Source organism: Heptranchias perlo, unplaced genomic scaffold (genome assembly GCF_035084215.1).
Source record: "Heptranchias perlo isolate sHepPer1 unplaced genomic scaffold, sHepPer1.hap1 HAP1_SCAFFOLD_44, whole genome shotgun sequence".
Classification (NCBI taxonomy): Eukaryota; Metazoa; Chordata; class Chondrichthyes; order Hexanchiformes; family Hexanchidae; genus Heptranchias; species Heptranchias perlo.
The window spans coordinates 5065012-5084251 of record NW_027139453.1 but is presented as its reverse complement, the minus strand read 5'-3'; the positions used below and the strand labels follow the sequence as shown (position 1 = coordinate 5084251).

Here is a 19240-nt window from a genome sequence, read left to right as displayed (position 1 = left end):
CTTTCCCAGTTCCAAACTGAATTCACATTGAACTCCGTCTGTTATAGTTTTGCCCATTCAATTAATCGGTCTCTGTCCCTTTTCAACTCTCTGCTCCCCTCTGCACTACTTACTGTTCCTGCTAATTTAGTGCCAACTCCAAACTTAAATATACAACCCTCTATTCTTTCATCCAAGTCATCAATAAATATGTCAAAAAGTTGACTCCCCGGAAGAGATCCCCGGAGAACATCACTTATCACATTTAGAATATCAGAAAACAAACACTTTCTCTCCACAATATATTTCCGACATCACAAACAATTCCCAACCCAGATCAAAATGCCACTTCCAATTCCATACTCTCTCATTTCTGCGTGTAATTTTTGTGCAGAGCTTTAACGAATGCCTTCTGGAAGTCCATTCACAAAACACCTTAAGAAACTCCCATGCCGATCTTATTAGTGAACTCCTCAAAAAATTAAATAGATCAGGCATTGGATGGACTATGAGTTGAACGACGTAACAGCAAAGCATTAAAGGCTCTGGTAGGAATTGGCTACAGATCATTGTGTAGTCGTAATTTAATGGGGGATGTATCAATAAGGAGACATGAGGAGCATGTAACGAAAGCAATGTTGTTATAATGGGAGATTTTAATTTTCACATAGACTGGTGTAAGCAAAGGTTTAAACATAGAAACATAGAAAATAGGAGCAGGAGTAGGCTATTCGGCCCTTCGACCTGCTCCGCCATTTAATATGATCATGGCTCATCCTCTAACTCAATACCATATTCCCGCTCTCTCCCGATACTCCTTGATGCATTTTGTGTCTAGAAATCTATTTGGCTCCTCCTTAAATATATTCAGCGACTTGGCCTCCACAGCATCCTGTGGTAGAGAATTCCACAGTTTCACCACCCTCTGATTGAATAAATTTCTCCTCATCTCAGTCCTAAATGACCTACCCCGTATCTTAAGACTGAGACCCCTCGTTCTGGAACCCCCAGACAGGGGAAACATCCTCCCTGCATCCAGCCTGTCTAGCCCTGTCAGAATTTTATACGTTTCAATGAGATCCCCTCACATTTTTCTAAAATCACGTGAATACATGCCGAGTCGAAACAATCTCTCTTGATACGACAGAACTGCCATCCCAGGAATCAGTCTGGTGAACCTTCGCTGCACTCCCTCTATGGCAAGTATATGCTTTCTCGGGGTAACTGTGAACAATACTCCAGGTGTGGTCTCACCAAGGCCCTGTATAACTGCAGCAAGAGATCCTTGCTCCTGTCCTCAAATCCTCTTGCAATGAAGGCCAACATACCATTTGTATTCCTAACTGCTTGCTGTAACTGCATGTTTGCTTTTAGTGACTGATGTACAAGGACACCCAGGAGCCTTTGCACATCAACGTTTCCCAATCTATCACCATTTACACAATACTCTGCCTTTCTGTTTTTCCTTCCGAAGTGGATAACTTCACATTTATCCACATTATACTGCTCTGCCATGTATTTGCCCACTCACTCAACTTGTCTAAACCGCCGTGAAGCCTCTTTGCATCCTCCTCACAACTCACGATCCCACCTATTTTTCTGTCGTCAGCAAACTTGGAAATAATACATTTGGTTCCCTCATCCAAATCATTGATACATATTGTGAATAGCTGGGGCCTAAGCACTGATCTCTGCGTTACCCAACTAGCCACTGCCTGCCACCTCGTGAATTGCTGGGGCCCAAGCACTGATCCCTGAGGTTCCCCACTAGTCACTGCCTGACAACCCGTGAACATCTCGGGTCCAAGCACTGATCCCTGCGGTACCCCGATATTCACTGCCTGCCAACCCGTGAATAGCTCGGGCCAAAAACTGATCCCTGCGGTACCGAAGTTTACGAAGACTGTCCTGCAGTCTGTTAATGTTGTCCTACTATTGACGTGATTTGATATTGTAAAAATGCTCAACTTTAGCCCTTACCTGTTCAGTGGGGAATTCTCATTCAATTTAAAGTAACACTGGTCCATTGGGCCTGACTGACCCAACATCAATGGTCAGTTTCAGGATGAAGTATTAAGAGGTTTAATTAAAGACCGCCATTCAATACTGAAGGATTTGATAAAAGAGTGGGTAAACAGTTTGTGCTGCAAATGAAAACGCCTGGGTAAACATTATCCGAATGATGCACAAACAAAGGCAGACTTATAATTAATGGTTTCACATGCTAGAATGGCAATTATATGGATAAATAGCGAAACAACAGACACGATAACAAAGTAAGGTAGATATAGTTGTTAGTGCAACAGGAAAATTAGCATGTTAAGTGAGGAAAATACAGATATTATAAGGGATAAACACATAAATTCTCCTTATATGAAGTTGCATTTTTAACATTTATGCAATTACGTTAAGCCGAATTTATGGATTGCCACGTGCACACAGTTAGAACCACGTACAAAACTGTCGGCGCGTAATGAGGGTTCGGTTCTGTAAAGGCCGAAGATACTGAGATCAGAACTGTAACAAGTTTCCATTCACAGGTTTCTGAGTAAATATTGCCTTTTAAGAACAGGTTTAAGTGTTATTGGTTGTACTGTATGATTACTGCATACCTTAGAAAGAATATGTTGACCTTGGAACGAAGTTAGCTCAGATTCACCAGAATGTTACCAGGTCTTAAAGGCTTAAATTATGAGACATTACATATACTGGACTAGGACTCCCAGAAATATAGAAGATGTTTGATTGAGACTTCTAGGATTTTGAAAGGCATTGAGAGGGTATATAGAACTAAAATTATTTCTTCTTCTGAGGAAACCTTGGAAAAAGGGACATAACTTTGAAATCAGTGCCAGGCCATTGAGGAGAGAAGTTTTGAAGCGCAAAAGCTGGTAGAAGTGTGGAACTCTCTCCGACAGAAAGCAGTAGATGCTAATTCGATTAATAATTTTTAAATCTGAGATCGATAGTTTATTTTTAGCCAAGAGCTTTGAGGGATATAGGTCCAAGGCGGGTGGATGGAGTTAGGATATACATGAGCCATCATCTCATTGATTGACGGAACAGGCTCGAGAGGCTGAATGGCCTACTCCTATTCCTATATTCCTCTGAGACAACTGGTTTTCAAAGATTAAGAATTATATTGAGTTGAGCAGTACTTTATGAAAAAGAGCACTTCATCAACCAGTTAATAGATAATTAGGCAATCATAGATAATGCACAGCCAAAAACGTAATAGTTAATTGTTAAATTTGATATGATGAACAATTCAAAGCGGAATACATTTACAGTTCACTGCTAATTAGGGTATGATAAAAAATACACAGAGAGAGGCAGTTACAGTTAATCGTAAAGTTCGATATGAAAACGGGGGAATCAAGTTAATGTTAAATTGGATATGATAATCATAGAAGGGGAATCAAGTTATTGTTAAATTGGAAATGATAATCAATAGACCGCGATTCAACTTATTGTTAAATTTAATATGATAATCAATAGACGGCGATTGAACTTATTGTTAAATTGGATATGATAATCAATAGACAGCGATTCAAGTTATTGATAAGTTGGATATGATAATCAATAGACGACGATTTAAGTTATTGATAAGTTGGATATGATAATCAATAGACGGCGATTCAAATTATTGTTAAATTGAAAATGATAATCAATAGAATGGAAATCAAGTTATTGTTAAATTGGATATGGTAATTAATACACAAAGTAATAATATTACATTTACCTGTTGAATTGAAAATTATAAACAATACACAGTGATATAATGAATATGATAACCCACCCCTGTTTTCTTCCTCTTTGGGCTGCAAACCTACTGATAGACCCGCCGATTCCCCCACCATCAACATCCTGGGGGTCACCATTGACCAGAAACTTAGCTGGACCAGCCATATAAATACCGTGGCTACGAGAGCAGGTCAGAGGCTGGGTATTCTGCGGCGAGTGACTCACCTCCTGACTCCCCAAAGCCTTTCCACCATCGACAAGGCACAAGTCAGGAGTGTGATGGAATACTCTCCACTTGCCTGGATGAGTGCAGCTCCAACAACACTCAAGAAGCTCGACACCATCCAGGATAAAGCAGCCCGCTTGATTTGCACCCCATCCACCACCCTAAACATTCACTCCCTTCACCACCGGCGCACTGTGGCTGCAGTGTGCACCATCCACAGGATGCACTGCAGCAACTCGCCAAGGCTTCTTCGACAGCACCTCCCAAACCCGCGACCTCTACCACCTGGAAGGACAAGGGCAGCAGGCGCATGGGAACAACACCACCTGCACGTTCCACTCCAAGTCACACACCATCCCGACTTGGAAATATATCGCCGTTCCTTCATTGTCGCTGGGTCAAAATCCTGGAACTCCCTTCCTAACAGCACTGTGGGCGAACCGTCACCACACGGACTGCAGCGGTTCAAGAAGGCGGCTTACCACCACCTTCTCGAGGGCAATTAGGGATGGGCAATAAATGCCGGCCTTGCCAGCGACGCCCACATCCCGTGAACGAATAAAAAATAAAAATAAAAAAATGAAGTTCCCTTGTGCACCTTTCAGGAACTCCTCACCTTCTTTTCCTTTACACTATTGGGTTACATTAGACTAATTGAAGTCTGCACATTATCACGACTCTAAAATTCTTGAACGTTTCTACAATCTGCCTCTAAATTTGCTCCTCTGTCTCTTTCCCACTATTTGGTGGGCTCTAATATCCACTTAGCAGCGTAATAGCTCCTCCCTTGTTCCTTAATTCGAACCGAATAGATTCTATCTTTGAACTCTTAAATACATCATCCCTTCCTAGTGCTTTAATGATATAAATTTTTTCAATACTGCCACCCCCTGCTCCTTTTCTTTCCTTCCGTATTTTTCCTGAATACATTGTAACCAGGAATATTAAATGCTCATTCCCCCCTTTGTTTGAGTCAGGTCTGCATTACAGGCACTAGATTGTAATCCCACGTGGCTTCTTGTGCCTGCAATTCATGAACCTTATTTACCATATTTATGCACATTCACTCGTTTTCTGGAACCCCCCCCCCCCGCCACCCCTGTCTGACCCCTCCTACTTTTGAACTACTCTTAACTCTAATGCTGTTCGTCTCTCCCAGTCCTCTGCGCACCTTACATTTCCTCTCTTCATCCAGGTGCTCCTCTTCCTGCCAAATTAGTTCGAGTGATTCCCATCCACGTGTTCAATTCTAAAGTTTCACCTTTGTGAGGAAAATGTTCCCACTGCTCCTTTACATTTCCGTGACAAAATATGAATCAATCCTGGTATAAAAATTCAGCTGTTCCATGCGATTCAGTTTTCCCCAGTGAGATAGACAGAGGGAGCGAATCTTTCTGTGAGGAGGTTGAACCCGCCTCCCGGGGTAAGTTGCATTTTCTGCCTCAGCATCTGCTTCCCGCTCGGTCGCTGCTGAAACTTCTTTCTCGAAGACAAACTGATTCTAGTTTGGAGCTAATCATTCAGGGTTGAGATTAAACACAGACAAGCACCACGGGAATGGTTCTGGTTGATGGCTATAATCCTTAAACCAGAACTATTTTAGCAACGAGGTTAAAAATCTGGATTCTAAATCGAATGCGAACCTAAGCACTAGTTTGACCCAATTTATACGGTTCATGATGTGAAGTGAGCCTTCTGAATCCACTTTATCCCTTCATTTCTAACAGTGTTTATTTTGTGTGACAGATTGAAACTAATTGAGATTTCAGTTGTCAGTTTTCCGATAACTTGGAAGCTGATGGAGGGAAAAAATAAGGACAGCGACAAAATGACACCAAAACTATAATTAGAACAATCGCTTTGTCTCCAGTTTTAAGGACCATTATTTCTCCCCAGTGTCCTGTCCAATAATTATCCCCAAGCCAACATCACTAAAAGAGGTTATCTGGTCATTATCACCTCGCTGCTTTTTTTGGATCGTGCTGTGCGCATATTGGTTGTCGCATTTCCCACATTTCAACAGTGACTGAACTTCAAAAAGCAAATAATTGACTGAAAAGTGCTTTGGGACGTCCTGCGGAGGTCAAAGGCGCTATTTTATGAAAGTCTTCCTTTCCATGGCGCCATGGCTACGATTGCAGGTTGGAGCCTTGACGCTTGCTGATACAAGAAAACCTGCACCCACCATCGATGCAGGTCCGCTGTGGTTAGAATTCTGCGCTCGCGACCCCGGCTCGATTCCCGCTTAGAACATTATCTCTTTTGAGAATCGAATCAATTTTAAGGTAACCAATTAAGTTCTGAATAAGTCATAGTTCTTGCAGTGTGCGGTAGTTTTGTATATTGCAATGTTGCTGAGAATTGAAATCACAATTCTTACACAGTTTTCCAAAAATTAGCTTTTTTATTACTTATTTATTGAATTGGTTTTATGCGGAAATTTTAAACAGTTTATTCCGATCAAACATAGGAATGTGGAAGCGGAGAAGGCCATTCAGCCCCTCGAGCCTGTTCCGCCATTCAATGAGATCATGGCTGATCTGTATAATTTGTTGCATGCACCCGCCTTGGCTCCATATCCCTTATTAACCTTAGTCAGCAAAAATATATCGAGCTCAGATTTAAAATTATTAATTGAGGTCGCACCTACTACTTCTTATGGGAGAGAGTTCCACAGTTCCACCACCCTTTGTTCGAAGACAAAGTGTTTCCTAACTTCTCTCCTGAACGGCCTCGCTCTGATTTTAAGGTTATGTTCCGTTGTCCTAGAATTCCCCAACAGCGAACAAAAGTTTATCTCTACCTACCCGATCAATTCATTTCAAAATCCAAAAACCTCAATCAAATCATCCCTCGACCTTCTATATTCTAGGGAAAATAAGCCTAGTTTATGTAATTTATCCTCATAATTTGACCCGTGTAGCCTTTGTATCATTCTGCTGAATCTGCGCTGAACACATCCCAATGCCAATGTATCCTTCTGAGGTTGGGTATCCAATGCAGAACGCAAAACTCGAGATGGGGTCTGACCAAAGCATAGTACAACTGAATCATCACTTTTGTACTCGAACCCCCTTGAGATAAAGTTCAATATTAACATTCAATTAGGCTTTTTGATTGCTGTTTTTACCTGTCTATCGACTTTTAATAATTTGTGAACATAGACTCCGAAATCTCATTGCTCCTCTTTTGTCTTGAGCTTCTCCCCATTTAGAAAGTAGTCTGATTTATATTTCTTTTGTCCAAAGTGGGTGACCTCACACTTGCCCACTTGGACTCCATTTGTCTTAATCTTGCCCACTCACTTAATCTGTCTATGTCCCTTTGCAATTTGCTGCTCCCGTCTACACTAGTTACTGTACCTCATCACTTATCCTCATCTGAAAATATCAATATCCAATCCTGTATTCATTCCATAGAACCATAAAAAAGAAAGAGCACTAATGGGGACCATTCGATCCATCGTGTCCGCGACGGCTCGAAGAACAACCAGGTGCCCATTCGAATCCGATCTCCCAGGACCCGGTCCGGAGCCCTGCAACTTACAGCACTTTAGGTGCACGTCCAGGTATTTTGTAAAATAGTTGACGATCCCTGCCTCTACCATCAATTCGGACAGCGAATTCCATATGCCCACCATCCTCTGGGTGAAAAAGTTTTTCCTCATGTCCCCTCTAATCCTTCCGCCAATCAGTTTAAATCTATGACCTCCAGTTCTTGAAATCTCCGATGGAGAAACAGATACTTCCTGTCGACTCCAGCTGGGCCCCTACTAATGTTGTACACCTCAATCAAGTCATCCCTCAGCCTCCTCTGCTCCAAGGAAAACAACCCCAGCCTGTCCAATCTCTCCTCGGAGCTGCAATTTTTATGCCGTGGCAACATACTTGTAAATCTTCTCTGCTCTTTCTCTCCAGAGCATTTATGTCCTTCCTGTAATATGGTGACCAGAACTGCGCACAATACCCCAGCTGTGGCCTTACCAGCGTTTTATACAGTTCCATCATTACATCCCTGATTTTGCATTCAAAACATCGGCTAATAGCGGAGAGCATTTCGTATACCTTCTTCACAACCTTATCTACCTGTACTGCCACCTTCAGGGACCTGTGCACATGCACTCCAAGGTCTCTCGCTTCCTCTGCCCCAATCAATATATTCCCGTTTACTGCGTATTCCATTTTACTGTTTGCCCTCTCTAAGTGCATTACCTCACACTTCTCCGGGTTGAACTCCATTTGCCACTTTTCCGCCCACTCCACCAACCCATTGATATCTTCATGGAGTCCACAGCTATCCTCTTCACTATCAATGACACGGCCAATTTTTTGTCGTCTTCAAATTTGCCAATCATGCCCCCTACATTCAAGTCCAAATAATTAATAGATATCACAAACAGCAAGGGACCCAACACTGAGCCATATGGCACACCACTCGAAACGGATTTCCATTCGCAAAGACATCCATGGACTTTTACCCTTTCTTTCCTGTTACTGAGCCAATTTTGGAATCAATTCGCCTCATTTCCCTGTATCCCATGGGCTTTTAAATTTCTGACCATCTGCCATGTGGGATCTTGTCAAAAGCCTTATTAAAATCCATGTAGACAACATCCACTGCACTTCCCTCATCAATCCTCCTTCTCACTTCCTCAAATACTTCAATCAGATTTGTAAGGCTTGACCTTCCCTGAACAAATCCATGCTGACTATCCCTGATTATCCGATGCCTTTCCAAATGAGAGTTTATCCTGTCTCTCAGTATTGATTCTAATAGTTTGCCCACCACCGAGGTAAGACTGACTGGCCTATAATTTTTCGGCCTTTCCCCCGTAACCTTTCTAAACAATGGTACTATGTTTGCTGACTTCCAGTCCTCCGGTACCTCCCCTGTATCTAGTGAGGATTGGAAAATGATCCGCAGAGCATCCGCTACTTCCTACCTGGCTTCCTTCAATTGCCGAGGAAACAATCCATCCGGCCCTGGTGACTTATCAACTTTCAAGCATTCCAGTCCCTCTCGTACTTCCTCTCTCGTTATGTTTATCTTATCCAATATTTCACACCTCTCCTCTTTAACTACTATGTCTGGATCATCCCTTTCCTTTGTGAATACGGAGACATAATATTATTATTTTCTCTGTATTCCTACCCACATCCTCTGCTTCTATACACAAGTTACCCTTATCATCCCTGATACGTCCCACCTTTTCCTTAACTATCCTCTTGTTCTTAATGTCCTGATAAAGCATTTTGGGTTTTCTTTAATCTTACTAGCAAATATTTTGTCATGGCCTCTCTTTGTTTTCCTTATTTCCTTTCTTACGTCATCTCTGTTCTTTCTATGCTCCTCTATTCTTTCATCCAAGTCATTGATAAATATTGTGAACAGGTGAGGCCCCAGAAGAGATCCCTGGGGAACACTACTTTAAAAAACTTTATCCCCACTCTGTCTCCGACCTCCCAATTAATTTTCAATCCATGTCAAACGGATACCACAAATTTCGTTCCCTCTCAATTTTGCCAAAGCAATTATTTCCTGTTTAATTAATTTCCTGCAAATTGAATATTACTAAACCCGCGAAACAATTCCTGTCGAAATGAAACACACATTACAGGACATGTATCGAGTATATAGCAAGAACCCCGCGATTTAATTATTAAACAGCGAGAATACGGATGTTAACACTGAGCGCCTGATCTGGATCGAACCCATTAGCCCGAGGTGACGGGACCCATTCCGCGTTTATATTTAGCAAAAAATGAAAATCAGAATTAGCGAACGTTCGTATTTTACAGGACAGGAATCGGCTAATCGGCCCGCTGAGCTTGGACAGTAATTTCTCTCCACTTTGTTGTTCTAAGTGTGGAGTTTTATTTGATCAATTTGTCTTTTATTTCCTTTCTCTGTACTTTACGAACTCAGTGTGAAAGAGGTACAGTTTGAGGGCTAAACATTTAGATCAAGATTTGACCATTGTTTATTTTAATTGTAGCTTGATGTGAGATCAAGCGGGAATTTAGTTGCCACTTTTCTGATAACGCAGAAGCTGAAGCTCCAATTTTATAAAAGAGAGAAAAAATTAAATGAACGATGTCAACAGAATGAAAGCAAGGGGCAGATAAAACCAGAGTCTTTAATCACCTCGGCTCCATATTTAAAATCAGTTTGTGAACGGATAGGTCAGTGGTCATGCGGTCTAATGGACAAAGCTTACGACTCCGGTGTTAATCGTGATGTTATCAGAAATTTGCAAGATTGAGTCTGTCACGGTCAGTTCACAAAATGGGTGAAAACGCGTTCTTAATGGGTCGCAACTGTTTTACACCCGCCCATTTCTAAGTCTTTCCTGATGAAACGGCAATATATTAAAAAGCCAAACAAATCGACAGAAACAAAGCACGGGTATTTATCTAACGTTATAGCACGCTCCCAATCGGTTCATAGAAAATGAATTATATCTTAATTATGTTTTGAACAGGTAAAAAACAATCAAACTTACTTTTGTGAAACTTGTCAAAGTGTCAGTGTGACTGTAAGAATCACCCAGCTTTGGGACACGTTGTCTAAATTGTTTCCGGGCTGTCGAATGAGGAGAAAGACTCAAATTAAACAAACTTGACAAGAAACGCAGGTTTGTGAGTTTCCCCCAATTCTGATTCCTGGGACAGACTGCATCATTGAAGGGAACAGTAGGTAGTTTATATAAAACCATCGGGAGTTGTCAGTGCTCCTCTGAGCCATGAATTCGAATCCACAATCACTTTCTAAACCCATGACACGGGTTCAGAGGTCAAACTGCAGGGATCAGCCGCTGACCACTGACATTCAGTGTTGAGGAGAGCGGCCAGTGTTGGTCATTGGGAGATCAGCCGCTGACCACTGACATTCAGTGCAGAGAGCGGCCAGTGTTGGTCATTGGGAGATCAGCCGCTGACCACTGATATTCAGGGTAGAGAGGGGTCAGTGTTGGTCATTGGGGGATGAGCCGCTGACCACTGATATTCAGTGTCGCGAGGGGTCAGTGTTGGTCATTGTGGGACAGCCGCTGACCACTGATATTGAGTGTATAGAGGGGTCAGCGTTCGTCATTGGGGTTCAGTCATTGACTTCTTCACCGACAACGCCAAATCCTCGGGATTAATGTCGGACAAACGCAAAGCTTCAAATCTAAAATGTTATTCCATTTGCACAGAAACAACGTAATGCAAAGTCACCAAACGAAACGCAGTGCAAAATAAATGTCAGTTAATGTTGGTATTTTCAAAAAGATGGTGAATCATTGCAGACCGCTGTTACTGCAGTCGCTTCATTTTCTCGGTCAATTAATGGTTTAGCGTCGCAAATATTTCACCGTCATTGTGGCGCAATCAATCAACACGTTCGGTTATTAACTGAAAAGTTTGTGATTCTAAGCCCACCCAGGGCCGTAAACAGAAAATGAATTGACTTGTCCGTTAGATTTACAGTCTGAGACGTTAACCGTTTCAATGTGTCCTTCGGCTGCAATATTGTCCTCATCACAGGGTGAACATTTGAAGTCGTCTGGTGCATTTTTCTGACTGGTTTTGTTCCAGATTATTCAGCTCGTGTAATAAGATTGTAAATCCTGATTCGGCTAAACAAGGATCGGAATAGACTGTTTACGATTTCGGTATGAAATCAATTCAAATAAATATATAAACATTTTAAATGAAAACTATACACGAATCGGGAGTTCCACCCTCAGTATCATCGAATCTTTGAAATTCACACTCTGCGCTGGGCTTTAATAATTGTTTTTAGACTTTGATTAATTATCTTTAATATTACTGGCTTCCCAGCTGTTTTGTAAAAAAGTATTTTTTAACGCGGAATTGAACCCAGTTCACAGCAGTGAAAACACTGGCTCAGAACTGGACCTCCTGCTCAAATTACCGCCCATCGTTTCCTGCGTGAGCTGGTCGACAGGATTCCGATATGGGACCTGGCACATGGGGCCACCGAAAGAAATAATGTTTTTTGATTGGGCCCTTCACACCCCAGGACGTCCCAAAGCGCTTTACAGACAATGAAGCACTTTTGGTCGTGTAGTCACTGCTGACATGTAGGAAACGAGGCAACTAATTTGCGCACAACAAGATCCCAAGCACAGCGACGCGGCAATGATCAGATAATGTATTGTAATGACGATCGTGGAGAGATGAATATTGAACGAGGTAGCAGGGAGAACTAATTGCCGTTAAAGGTGAAGACAATGTGATTGTATCAATTCGAGTTTTGACCTTTGTAATGTGTTTTCTTTCCTTATTTTTATCTTCTTCAGATTCCAACTGTTCAGAAAACTAACAAGTGAACTCACACAGAATTTTCGATAAATCTGTCACTCAAAATAAACAATGTTATCAATAAAGAAATAAACCGGATTGAGACGGTTCACTTCACTTCACTGAGACGTCTAATTCCGGTTAAACCGGCGCGGCGGAGTCACAGCAGCTCATCGCTGATCTGCACCTCAACTCCATTTAGCGAAATAAAAACTGGAAAACTCATGTTTCGAGATGAGTTTACTAATTTCCTGATAAATGAATATCACTAAACGATCAAAACATTCCCTGCCCAGATTAAACACACATCAAGGGGATGTGTGGAATATATCGCAAGAAACCCGCGATATTATTATTACACGGATAGAATCCCGTGCTCAATATTAACATTAACACTGAGCGCCAGGTCTGGATCTGACCCGTTTACCCCGTGGTGCGGGACCCCGTCCGCGTTTATATTTACAAAAAAAAGTAAATCAGCAAATAATAATCACACCCAACAGAATTGGGGATTGTTCGTATTTTACAGGACAGGATGAGGCCACTCGGCCCGTCGGGCTTGGATAGTAAATTCTGTTCACATTCTCCGCTCGGTGTTGTTCTCCGTGTACATTTTTAGTTTACCGATTTGTCTTTTACTTTATTTCCCCTCTCTCTATTTTTCAGGCAAATTGCGAAAGCGATTCGCTTTGGAGGCTAAACACTTCGATCAAAGATTTGAACATTGTTTATTCTGATTGTAGGTTTCTCGGAGATCCAGCGGGAGTTCAGTTGTCAGTTTCCTGATTCATCGGAAACAGTAGAGCCAACTTGCTACAAGAAAGAAAACAATAAATGAACAACATCAACAAAGTGAAAGAAAGAGAAAGATACAAGTTGAGTCCTAATCACCCATAGCCCGGGTTTAAGATCTTCAGCTGAAACTTTGCAAAAGCGACCGTGTGGCCTAATGGATAAGGCGTCTGACTTCGGTATTAGTCGTCGATGTTATCAGAAGATTGCAGGTTCGAGTCCTGCCGCGGTTGTTTTTGCATTCCTTCGAACGTGCGCCGTTGCAGTTTCATCCCGGACCGTTCCTTGCAGTTGCTGACCTCATGGAACGGAAATCCGTAAATTCCTTTGCTGACAGAAGTTGACCCGACACTTTCAACATTGTCGGTCTGGGTGCTCGGGCAGGACGTAGTGTAAAAGTGACTTTATTTCTACTGTTTGGATTCAGAAATGTTCGAATAATCCATTGTGCTCTGTACGGACGGGTCCGAATCCCATCCGTGTCGTTATTGTATTGAACTTTCGTTGCGGCCCTGCAAAAGTTTTCCACAATCAAAATGGGCTTGAATGCTATCATTATCAATCCAACACCGATGTTTTAAGTCTGTGTCCCTGGTTTGTTTCTATTTTGTTTAAATGGAGAGGGACAATTGGAATTTTTCACCTGCTGTAATGAGATAAAGGGTGAGTAGAGAGGACAGATCGGAGACAGATCAATCTGTCATTCCTTTCTGCCTCTGGGGTTTACAGCGAATGAAAGATTAACGGGAATATCAAATGATAAGGGAGCTGGAACTTAAAGGGTTAACTTTATCAAAACTTTTTAACAATCTTGAACCAGTCCAGTTATTAGATTTGCACCAAGTCTGTACATTTTTCTGTTAAATTTATGTCCTCCACCCGGTCTTCATCAAGAAAAAAATAAATCTGGAGGGAGGTCCGGTCCAGATTTGAGCCCAGGATCTCTCTCATTGTTAACAGTCTCCCGTTTTGAACTCGAATCCCACCCATGGCTCGGTTCCCAGTAACTGCTGCAGAGATTGAAGGACTTCGGTCCCTCCTGCATCTCCTGCATTTTACCATCTCGCGATTATTCGATCGGTATTTGGGAACATGTTAGAAAGCATGGCTTTAAATCCCGAACATTTAAATCCTCAACAATCCGTCTGTTGATCCCATTCCACGGTGTCTTTAGTTAACAATAACCGCGGGAGTGCAATAGGAATCCAGTCCGCAGTTTGCTTCCTTCTCTGTTCCTGTACTATCTCGGTGTCTCTAAAACACGATACACTGTATGGATCAGGAACCGAGTTCTGATCAGACCTGTGACAGACAGGCAAGAATCCGTCACTGAAACCCCGAGACACAGGGAATGCTGTTCATTCTGTTCCAGGGACACTTCGTGAGTCGCTGAAACGTTTGAATTCCTATTCCCACAAAGGACGGAGCCAAGCGGAGGAGGGACGTGTTTCTCAATGATCGGACATTGGAGCCCATCGAAGTGTGAGTTCCGATGGTCGATGGGTGTCTGTGGAACGCCGTGAGGGCTTTGGTTTCCTCCCTTAAACTTGGACCCTTCAGTTCGCTCTTTGTGTTCAGCTCTTTTTATTGGTGTTACTGAGTCAGGAATGTTGGACAAGACAGCGGGAGAATTCCCTGCGCTTCTTTCAGCAGCGCTGGGTAATCTTTAACATTTACCGACATGTTCTCATTTAATCGTCTCTTCTGAAACCTCCCGCCAGTTATCCCTCAGGACTGTCCTGATCTGGGTTCCTTTGCCAATCACCTTAAACCTGTGCCTTCTGGTTCCCGACCCTTCTGCCACTGGAAACAGTTTCTTCTCACACGCACAATTAAAATCGCTCATGATTTTGAACACCTCTGTCAAATCTCTTCTTAACATTCTCTGCTCTAAGGAGAACAACCTCAGCATCTCCAATCTCCACACATAACTGAAGTCCCTCATCCCCGGTACCATTCTTGTAAATCTCTCCTGCACCTTCTCTGAAGCCTTGATATCCTTCCTCGAGTGTGGTGCCCATAACTGAACACAATACTCCAGCTGAGGCATAACTGGTGTTTTATTCAGGTTTAGCATAACTTCCTTTCTTTTGTACTCTATGGCTTTATTTATGAAGCCAAGGATCCCATATGCTGATTTAACAGCCTTCTGTACTTGTCCTGCCACTTTCAACGATTTGTTTACATACATCCCCAGATCTCTATGTTCCTGCACTGGATTTAAAATTGTACCATTTAGTTTATATTATCTCTCCTCATTCTTTAGGCCAAAATGTATCAATTCACAGTGCTTTGCGTTAAATTTCATCTGCCATGTGTCTGGCCATTTCATCAGTCTGTCTGTTTCGTCCTGAAGTCTGTTACTACCCTTTTAATTGTTTATCACATTGCCCAGTTTCGTGTCATCTGCACACTTTGAAATTCTGCCCGTCCATCCAAGTCCATGTTGTACACTATCTGTTTCAATCCGACGCGATCAGACCTTCTTTCCCAAAATCGTTCTCAATGTGCGCCTTGCATTATCAAGTAAGACTTTGCAGAATGTATTAGGTAAGAAACGACATTGGTGTCTGTATGTGCAACGTAATAAAGTGCTTCCTGATTTCACCGTGAAAATCCTAGCTCTAATTTTATGTTCCGCACCACCCCCACCACCAGAGGAAATATCTTCTCTGTATCTACTCTTCCAAATCGTTTTATCATTATAAATACCTCAATCAGATCAACCTTTCAAACTGAAGGGAATAGAATCCAAGTTTATGCAAACTGTTCTCATAATTTAAGCCTTTATGACCAGGGATGATTCTGGTGAATCTGCGCTGCACCCCCTCCAAGGCCAATATATCCGTCCTGAGGGGCGTTGCCCAGAACTGAACGCAGCTCGACAGATGTAGCCTGGCCAAGGCTCGATACAACTGAAGCATAACTTCCTCCTCTTTGTATTCCAGTCCCCTTAAGATAAAGGCCAACCATCCTTTTAACCTTTTTGATTACCTTTTGCATTGTCCACTAGTTTTTAGTGATTTGTGTACATGGACACACGAATCCCTTTGCTCCTCCACTGTTCCTAATCTCTCGACATTGAGAACATTTTCCGATTGCTTGGATCCAAAGTGAATTACCTCACACTTCCCCACATTGAACTCCATTTAACACAGTTTTGCGAGACACTTAATCTGTCTCTGTCCCTTTGTAACTTCCTGATTCCATCCACACAGGTAACTGTGCCTCCGATCGTACTGTCATCTGCAAACTTTGATACACAACTTTCCATTCCTTCTTCCCAGTCATTGATAAATATCGGGAGCACATTCCCGTGTGTTCACTGAAATCCGGGTCATTAACATTTTGAGGAATCCTTGAAAGCCCACTGTGTTTCCCCACAGAGGTTTCAGTGAGCGCTTCACTAAATCTCGTCCACGGGACTTTATTGGAAATCGTCTGTTTTTGCTGTTCAATCAGAATTGTCTTTGCATCCCGTGCTGGCGAGTCAGGGATTAGTGTTCCAAGAATCAGGAATAGGATCTGGAACCAGATCTTGCCGACTGCGCTCCTGGAGAAATATGAGTTCGATTTTTGTTTTTGATCCGCTCGATCAGATTGAATTTGACCCAGAAACAAGAAGCGGTTTTGGTGAAACTGATCAGAGGGTGAAGCGTGAAGGTGGTTGAAGCGATGAGCTGCTCAGTTTACACCTGCCACAGTTTATATCTGGATTCAGCACCAGGCAGAGAGATAGAAACAACTGTCTGGTGTTTATTGACCTGATCGGGAGTTTAATATCACCGACGGCTGATTCACTGAGATCTCCAGGCCTGTGCTCGGCTACCGTTTGGTTTCGTTCCCGGTTCGACGCGTGCTTTTGTCGGGTGAAGGAGACAGATTTTTGCTCTCCCCAAGTTGTTACAATACTGGACCGGCCTCATTTTCTGTGTGAATAACTGGGATAAGTGGACAGAGCAGGGACAGAGAAGGCTGTTCGAACCCGGAGTGGAAGAAGTTCGAACTTTTGACGGACGAGAATGATTTCACTTTCATTATAATCCTGCAATTGCTGGGACCTCGAGCCATAATAATGTATTCACGGCGTGCTCCGTTACCGATAGGTAAATATTGCAGCAAGTGAGATATGGCATGGCGTGATTTACACATAATTTCTGGAACATTTGCGCCGCTCCTCCGAAAGGTTGAATTAAACGATAAAAGTTGCTTTCGTCGCTCAGCCCAACGTTGCCTTGAACGGCGATCGCCAAATCGCTGTATTTACGTCATTAATCGCGCCGCAGTACCTTACGATTGGACAAAAACAACAAATGAAGTATGAGGCAGCAAGAAATGACTGAGAAAAGTCACAGACTTCAGCCTCTCAGCTTCTCACTCTCTTTCTCTCAGGCTCAGTCCTTTGTTCCTTTTCAGTCGTTCTTGCTTCTTCTCCTTCCTGTCTTCCTTACTTCTATCCATCACTGCCTTCTTTCTTTGAAAAATGGCGCTCCTGCCATCTGCAACAAGCGGTTTGATGATTTTTGACGAAGAACAAAATTCTAGTGATGCTTAACTGTGTTTCGAAACCCGGATTTCTCATTTGGTAATCAGTGAAAGCCCCAAAGCGAGATTCACACCCGGAGATCAACGAACCATTGGCAATAGATTCACGCGGCCACGATAAAATTTCGCTGCCACCCACAGCCGATCAGCCATCCTTTCAAACGGTTCCTATCCATCAAATCTCGCTTTCTATTCCATGTACAGCACCATCGATTTGTGCACTAATTATTTCAAGTGAGCAATATCACCAAATTTGAATGTACAACGTGTCTTATCCAGTAAGACTACCTAAAATTTAAATGCTCTGAATCCACATTGTCGTGTGTGTGAGAATAGGTGCACTAGGTAGACTAGCGCTAATACTCATTTCCTAATGTAAAACACACACACATTAAACTATTCTGCAGTCGTTGTGGGAGGTCACCCAAATGAGGAGGTCAAGGCCTGGTGTATCACAGACATTACTCACCAACATTTCGTGGGAAGAGATGCGAAATGTCATAGGATAAGACCAGATAGTGTGGAGAGAGTGTAGGAATACAACAGGATGAATAGGGCTAGAAATAAGATCTACTGCCAGGGGATAAGGAAGAGAGGGTCATGACTGATATCCATGGTTTCTCAAGCAGAGACCGATGAACAAATGATTGATGTTGTTGCGCAGACGAAATGAAGGGGAAGCAGCAACACAGTCGCTTGCAAAAGTATCAATACGATAACTTTGGAAAAAGCCGACATGGATGTGGGCGCCGTGGCTCAGTGGTTAAAGCACCTGTCTTGTAAACAGGGGGTCCAGGGTTCAAATCCCAGCAGTGCCTTTAGCTCGTTTTGGTTCTTTGCTCCCATTTTCCAACCGTTGTGTTCCAGAGAGCAGCGAGAACAACGTTTCCTCTTCCTCATTTGCTGCTTGCAGAAGCCCTTGGTTTGCTTCACAGCCTCTCTGTGTTGACTGCCGAGTTAAATTAGTTCCAGAGGTTCCCATCCACGGGTTTACAAATGAGGTTAAAGTGCCCCCTGCTACTTTTAGATTTCCATTAAATAATATCAATCAATTGCCGAATAAAAATTCAGCTGTTCGCTGATATTCTGTATTTTCCCAAATCTAGTAGACAGGAGGGAATGAATCTTTCTGTGAGGACGTTGGACAAACTGATTCTAGGGTAAAGCTAAACATTCATGGTGGAGATTAAACACAGACCAACACCGCGGGACCGCTTCTGGTCAACGACTTTAATTCTTAAACCAGAGCTGTTTTAGCGAAGAGGTTGAAGAGCTGGATTCTCAATCTAAAGGGATTCCGACCCGCCGGTTTAACCGGATTTACACGGTTCACTTCACTTCAATAGGAAAACATTCGACAATTTCAAAAGATTCATACCCTCATTCTCGAGACCGGAAAGAAAGTGAAACTTCAAATTGTTTCTTGCAGAAATAGCAACAAAGATTCTTATCAGGATTGACTTACATTCAGAGCATGTGTGAGCACCAGAGGACAGAATGTACACGGTTTATTGACGCAACGCACGTGGAGAACATGTTGGAATGTTTCAAGATGATGTGCAGATAGAAGCTGAATGTTTATTTATCCAAATTCAGTTGATCTCATTGATGCAGAATGCAAAATGTGAAAACACAGACAAAAAACACC

At 42.5% G+C, this 19240-nt stretch overlaps 1 long non-coding RNA gene and 2 other non-coding genes across 3 annotated transcripts in view; all 3 read left to right on the top strand.

Moving 5' to 3' along the window:
• The window catches only part of LOC137312863 (uncharacterized), a 30802-nt gene extending 15151 nt beyond the window's left edge, over positions 1-15651 (top strand). Inside the window, exon 3 of the long non-coding RNA XR_010960856.1 lies at positions 12999-15651. This is a non-coding gene — a long non-coding RNA (uncharacterized lncRNA). The remainder of the gene's footprint in view (positions 1-12998) is intronic.
• trnar-ucg (transfer RNA arginine (anticodon UCG)) lies at positions 13191-13280 on the top strand. The gene is given in 2 exon segments: positions 13191-13227; positions 13245-13280. It is a non-coding gene; the product is annotated as a tRNA-Arg (tRNA).
• Positions 15652-18337: 2686 nt separating the features above from the next.
• Positions 18338-18410, top strand: trnat-ugu (transfer RNA threonine (anticodon UGU)). The gene has a single exon. It is a non-coding gene; the product is annotated as a tRNA-Thr (tRNA).
• The last annotated feature ends 830 nt before the right edge of the window (positions 18411-19240 follow it).